The sequence below is a fragment of the Schistocerca cancellata genome, chromosome 3 (genome assembly GCF_023864275.1).
Source record: "Schistocerca cancellata isolate TAMUIC-IGC-003103 chromosome 3, iqSchCanc2.1, whole genome shotgun sequence".
Classification (NCBI taxonomy): Eukaryota; Metazoa; Arthropoda; class Insecta; order Orthoptera; family Acrididae; genus Schistocerca; species Schistocerca cancellata.
Window position 1 is genome coordinate 200,252,960 of NC_064628.1, and position 7,490 is coordinate 200,260,449.

The window sequence follows — 7,490 nt, forward strand, 5'->3', positions numbered from 1 at the left end:
AAGCAAAATTAGTTTGGAGACTTTCTATTGCCAATTTGCATTCTATATTCTCTTTACTTCGGCCTTAGTAAGTTATTTTGCTATTCAAATAGAAAAACACATTTGATACTTACGTGGTTCATTTGCTCAAGAAATTTTTTCAGCATCAAGTTTCATTTTCGACAACACTCTTACACCCACGTTTTAATTTTTGTGTCGTTCTTTTTGTGATCTGTTTTCAAAACACTATCCATCGCGTTCAGCTGATGTCGTTTGCCGTCTCTGACATCGGCAATCTTCAGAGTATTTGTTTCTTTCCTGGACTTTAATTTATTCTCCAATTTCCTCACGGTTTTCTGCACAGATTGCTCATTGTGCAAACAGAATAACATTGGAAATAGGTTAAATCCTGTCTTACTACCTCCTCACGGCTGGTCCCGGCGGAGGTTCGAGTCCTCCCTCGGGCATGGGTGTGTGTGTTTTTCCTTAGGATAATTTAGGTTAAGTATTGTGTAAGCTTATGGTCTGATGACCTTCGCAGGTAAGTTCCATAACATTTCACACATATTTGAACATTTTTTTGAACTCCCTCCTCAACTAGTGCTTCCTTTCATGTTCTTGGATTCTTATAACTGGAGTCTAGTTCCTTATAATTATAAATAAATTGATCTCCTTGTGTGTTATCTCTTATATCACCAGAATTTCAAAGATTATACTCTAATATGTTTACCTTCCTTTAATCTGTCTTTTGGGAGAAGTCGTACGATCACTATTGCATCACTTGGGTCTATATTTCTACGGAATTCCGTCGATGTCAACAACCAATTTGTTATTTAACATATAAATAATTCGTGTAAGCAATTTGCAATCATGATGTATCTAATTGACTGTTCGATAATACATATGTCAGCACCTGCCTTCTCTGGAGTTGAAATTGTTAACGTTTTTCGCCATTCTCACATACAAGTATATTTTACCATATCAGATTGTTTTATGGTATGTTCTCTCAAAGATGTCAGAAGTGCTGAAGTGTGTCGTCTGCTACATGTGCCTGCTTTCGTCTTAGGTGTGTCAGAGATATGTCAAAGTCAGCTCATCTCCATTAATGAATTTTTCATTCTGCAGCGGAGTGTGGGCTGATACCAAACTTCCTGCAAAATTAAGACTGTGTAGCTGACCGAGACCCGAACTCAGACAGTTTTAATGTACCAGGAAGTATCTCTCATCATATTTCTGTAAGGACTGCCTCAAATCCACAAGCTGGTAGGTTACTACGTTAAAGCACGTTGTTCCGACGGATTTGTACTTACAGTCTGAACTTATCTCGCGATTCAGTCTTGCAAGGTAACGCGCTACGAATAGGTCGTTATTCTATTACGCTGTAAACCCACGAAAGAACCTCAGTAGTCCGACGCAGTTTTGCCTTCCGGAACTCTAGGAAACTACTGGGAGTTAGACGGCCGCTGTGACCGAGCGGTTCTAGGCACTTCAGTCTGGAACAGCACGAGCGCTACGGTCGCAGGCTCGAATCCTGCCTTTGGGATGGATGTGTTTGATGTCCTTAGGTTTAAGTAGTTCTAAGTTCTAGGGGACTGATGACCTCAGATGTTAAGTCCCATAGTGCTCAGAGCCATTTGAAGCATTTTAAAATAAATATTTTCCTCCGACACATCGAGCTAGAACAATTGAATTTGTGGTTGAAAAGCGAACAGGCTACATTTTTGTTCCACTAATGTATGTTTTATATGAACCAGTTTTCGACTTATTAGGCCATTATTAGGCAGCAGCTGACTTGCTTACCTAACATAAACCAGAATAAAAGGAACCACATCTTAAAAACTAGAGCTGGAGATGTTACTAGCGCACATAATTTTTGGGCACGAATTTTGATAGGAAACATCGTAACCAAAGATCCTGTCTCAGCTACAGAACCCTTCTAACGGAAGTATCTAATGAAAATCTCTAGTGAAGGAATTATTAAGGCAAGTTGTGTAACAATTTTAATGCATATGAAAGTGTTACAAGTGACCTATTAATTCACTATAGATACCACGAAATATTCACAACAGCGTTGCTGTTATCATTACCCCTAAAAAAAGTCGAGGCCAAACTGAGTTAAAAAATAAGACGCATAAAAATTTGTATCATTGAAAACCAGTTATAATAGCGCACCCTTTGTTTCAGTATTCCCTGACATTCATCAGTACAATTACATTTAACTACAAATAAAGTAAAATTATAATCATTGTGTCTAATCCGAAAAGTGACGAGGGAATCCTGTTAGGTCTACAGAGTAAATGTGAAGAGAAGGAAAGAAAATAAGAGTGTCTGATACTGTACAAAAAGTTTTATTAATAATGCTTCTGTGATAACAAATACCTCCAAAATAATTTTGAGAAGCAGACTCGTTATCTCACAGAATTTTAAGAATCAGACCATTCTCATTTCATCTTACACGATCACAGACAAATTCAACTTCGCCTATTTTGAATGTTGTTGTTGATTCAGTCTGTATGTCGACATCTGTGCACGATTACTGCAACCTGCCCCCTCCGCAACGTGCTTAATGCACTCAAGCCTCAGAATCTCTCTACAAATTTGACGCCTCACACTTCAGTCGCTTTCCAGTCCACTTTTTCAGTAGAGCTCTTGCCCTTAATTCGATGCACTAAGTGATCGTTATTCTATCTACCGACTTAATTTTTCTATAACACGGCTTTTCTCATTACAACATCACATTTAAAAGCTTCTATTCGCGTCTTGGCCCTCCTTTCCCAAGTTCCAAAGTGTGCTGCTGTTTAGAAGCCAAAAGAAATCTTACCCCAGGCCAGATTTCATTGGTGTAAACTGGTTTTAGTACTGGGTAAATGCACTGTATAGCCTAAACGGCACGTGGGCAGTTGTAGCAGATGAAGAATATCACGGTAGAAATCTGTCTCATTTGCTCCAATGCCATCAAGATCACATCTTTTAGTTTACTGCTGTGCCCCCGCCAGAAGGTAACAAAAATAGTCTAACGCAAATATAAAGTACTTTTCCTATGAAAAAATAAAACACTTGAGATGTGGACATGAACCCCAGCAATACCAACGCATTTCCATAAAGGCGTATGACAGTTGAGAGGAGGACCACTTTATGCCCACATTAAAAGAATTAAGATAAAATACAAATTTTATAAATTGTTCTTGACTTGTATTAGCAACATACTTTTTGGAGATGTACCAATGTGTTAGTAGTGTCCTGAACATGAAAATATCTTTTAACACACTCTGAACAACGCCAACGTGTACTACAAAATGGATCATTTGACGCCAACTGTAAAGAAAAAAAAATTAAGAAATCAGATTTCGTTTATTGTTTTTGACTTTTGCTGACAACCTATTTTTTAGAAGGAAACTGACTTATGTAAGGCCCTGAACCTGAAAGTACTAAACGTGACATTAATTGGGGAAATAACTTATACGAATGAGACTGAGGAATTCAATGTATTTATGGACTCTGGTGTAAGGATTTCTTAACGACAATAAATACTTTTTCAACATTTTAAAATATAAAGTAAGTGACTAGATTACAATAATCTCAGAAGTTGAGCACTAAGTACTGCTGCCCCCTCTCCCACGGCATTGCGAGGGTTAGCTAAACGGAGTTAAAGACAAACTCTGGGAATTGACAGACCAGCCAAGGTAACCTACATGTTTCGATTACCTCCTGAATATTCATTTTGCTCGCGTAAATGTCGTAGAATAATGACATATACATGTCTTGCAACACAGTCCTCGAAAATCAGCAGATTTAAAATAAATCAGCTCTTCACCAAGTGTCGGCAGCTGACTTCTGTACAACGTTGAGGATAGAGATTTTGCGAAGACCAAATGCCAAGAGGCTGTTGCGCAGATCCCACACAGCCTCGTTGCTCGCGGACGATTTATGATAGTAGATCCTCTGCTTCTCAGTGGAGCCGAGAGAGAGTGACCTCGTTTTGGAACGATATCATACACGTACATGACCTGCTGTTGGCTTTCCAGGGCCGAGAGATGGCGGGAGAGCGCAGTCCTTCTGCGCGGCTATCCCCTTTGATTTTCCCCGCAGCCGGCTATGGCGAGTCGCTGGCCGCGGTCGACCTGAACTCTGCTGGCACGTGGTGACCGGGTGGCCTCTGGCGTGGGGGCAGGCCGCGACCTCAAAGCAAAACCAAGGCGGCCAATGCACGGGCGCGCTCCTGTTTCGCTTTGAGCCGCGGGATATCCAGGCATTTAGCTCGCCATTCCTACTGCGTACAACTATTATCATTGGAAACACTTTCAAATGGCTCAGCGTATTCGATTACTTGCCATGTTTAACAAGTTTCGAGCGTTTCTGCTCCACGACTATGAATTTATTCCACATTTGCCTCTTCAGTAGGATGTAATACGAAAATAGTGACGAACTGCCACTATGTTTTTACTTTTATTTCAGTTTTCCTCGATCGAACATACCGGACACTGTGGCAGGTGCTCGCAGTCAAATGGTTCAAATGTCTCTGCACAATGGGACTTAACATCTCAGGTCATCAGTCCCCTAGAACTTATAACTACTGAAACCTAACTAACCTAAGGACAGCTCACACATCCGTTCCCGAGGCAGGATTCGAACCTGCGACAGTAACAGTCGCGCGGTTCCGGACTGAAGCGCCTAGAACCACTCGGCCACATCGGTCGGCTCCCGCAGAGTCTACTGGTAGTTGTAACTACCATTAGACGGTGAAACTGGGTGGATATTGTCATGCATTCACGAGGATTGGGTTTACACTGACAAAAAAAATAGTTCCAATTTCGTCACGAGGTGCAACTCTGGCGCTGTACAGCATCTCTTAGACGTTTCCAATGCTGGTATTGAACGAACTGCGTGAGTGGCGGTCAATAATCACATCAACATTATGCCTAACTCACCTGTTTCGCCTTTTCTGCCACGTCTCGTTCCAACTATATGTGGGAACATTTCTATAAGACTTTCTGGCAGTCATAGCGCCAGATTTGCACCTGGTGGCCAAAATTGGAACTAATTTTATTCTAGCCTAAATCCATTTCGCTTGAACGCATTAGAAAATCTACTGAGTTTCCCTCTCATACGATAATTACAGCCCACACGGGATTTCTGCAAACAGCTGCACTTTAATGATAGCCGCCCAGCATTTGGCAATTAATGCAGCCAACAGTGCTTATATGCACTCCTGGAAATTGAAATAAGAACACCGTGAATTCATTGTCCCAGGAAGGGGAAACTTTATTGACACATTCCTGGGGTCAGATACATCACATGATCACACTGACAGAACCACAGGCACATAGACACAGGCAACAGAGCATGCACAATGTCGGCACTAGTACAGTGTATAACCACCTTTCGCAGCAATGCAGGCTGCTATTCTCCCATGGAGACGATCGTAGAGATGCTGGATGTAGTCCTGTGGAACGGCTTGCCATGCCATTTCCACCTGGCGCCTCAGTTGGACCAGCGTTCGTGCTGGACGTGCAGACCGCGTGAGACGACGCTTCATCCAGTCCCAAACATGCTCAATGGGGGACAGATCCGGAGATCTTGCTGGTCAGGGTAGTTGACTTACACCTTCTAGAGCACGTAGGGTGGCACGGGATACATGCGGACGTGCATTGTCCTGTTGGAACAGCAAGTTCCCTTGCCGGTCTACGAATGGTATAACGATGGGATTATTCAGTGATGGGACTATTCAGTGTCCCCTCGACGATCACCAGTGGTGTACGGCCAGTGTAGGAGATCGCTCTCCACCCCATGATGCCGGGTGTTGGCCCTGTGTGCCTCAGTCGTATGCAGTCCTGATTGTGGCGCTCACCTGCACGGCGCCAAACACGCATACGACCATCATTGGCACCAAGTCAGAAGCGACTCTCATCGCTGAAGACGACACGTCTCCATTCGTCCCTCCATTCACGCCTGTCGCGACACCACTGGAGGCGGGCTGCATGATGTTGGGGCGTGAGCGGAAGACGGCCTAACGGTGTGCGGGACCGTAGCCCAGCTTCATGGAGACGGTTGCGAATGGTCCTCGCCGATACCCCAGGAGCAACAGTGTCCCTAATTTGCTGGGAAGTGGCGGTGCGGTCCCCTACGGCACTGCGTAGGATCCTACGGTCTTGGCGTGCATCTGTCCGTCGCTGCGGTCCGGTCCCAGGTCAACGGGCACGTGCACCTTCCGTCGACCACTGGCGACAACATCGATGTACTGTGGAGACCTCACGCCCCACGTGTTGAGCAATTCGGCGGTACGTCCACCCGGCCTCCCGCATGCCCACTATACGCCCTCGCTCAAAGTCCGTCAACTGCACATACGGTTCACGTCCACGCTGTCGCGGCATGCTACCAGTGTTAAAGACTGCGATGGAGCTCCGTGTGCCACGGCATACTGGCTGACACTGACGGCGGCGGTGCACAAATGCTGCGCAGCTAGCGCCATTCGACGGCCAACACCGCGGTTCCTGGTGTGTCCGCTGTGCCGTGCGTGTGATCATTGCTTGTACAGCCCTCTCGCAGTGTCCGGAGCAAGTATGGTGGGTCTGACACACCGGTGTCAATGTGTTCTTTTTTCCATTTTCAGGAGTGTATTACAAAGTATCTATCAATACGCGATTGAGTCACATGGCATTGGTCTGTTTGTATCATCAGTAGATGGCAGCAACGACTGGATGGCAGGTATGCACACTAGTCTTAGTGAATATAAACAGTTGCATGTGTGATGTAGCTGCGTCGGCTGACCTGGCTTGAGAAATATAATAATATGAAAACAACTCATAGTATATTCCTGTTTCTACCAAATATGATACCAGTGTGCATCTGTTTAGAGGCAAGCATTTTAATGAAACAGCTTAGTGACAGTATTAGCTTCTGTGTTGGTGAGTTACTTTTACTGGATTCCAAATGAACCAATTGGAAGTAAGTGTACGTTAAATGAGATAAAGTAGTTATGTCTGTATAGTCAGTTTCTTTTCCAGATCACAGTGGTGATAAAGATGATGACAAGTGTGAAACTAATATTATCACAATAAATGAGCAAGATATGACTTACGATTTTGTGACAAGAGGAGAAATGGTTCAAATGGCTCTGAGCACTATGGGACTTAACTTCTGAGGTCATCAGTCCCGCCGGCCGAAGTGGCCGAGTGGTTATAAGCACTTCAGTCTAGAACCGCGCGACCGCTACGGTTTCAGGTTCGAATCCTGCCTCGGGCATGAATGTGATGTCCTTAGGTTAGTTAGGTTTAAGTAGTTCTAAGTTCTAGGGGACTGATGACCTCAGATGTTAAGTCCCATAGTGCTCAGAGCCATTTGAACCATTTCATCAGTCCCCTAGAACTTAGAACTACATCACACACACCCATGCCCGAGGCAGGATTCGACCCAGCGACCGTAGCGGTCACGCGGTTCCAGAATGTAGCGCCTAGAACCACTCAGCCACTCCGGCCGGCGACAAGAGGAGAACCCACACATGAATATACTAT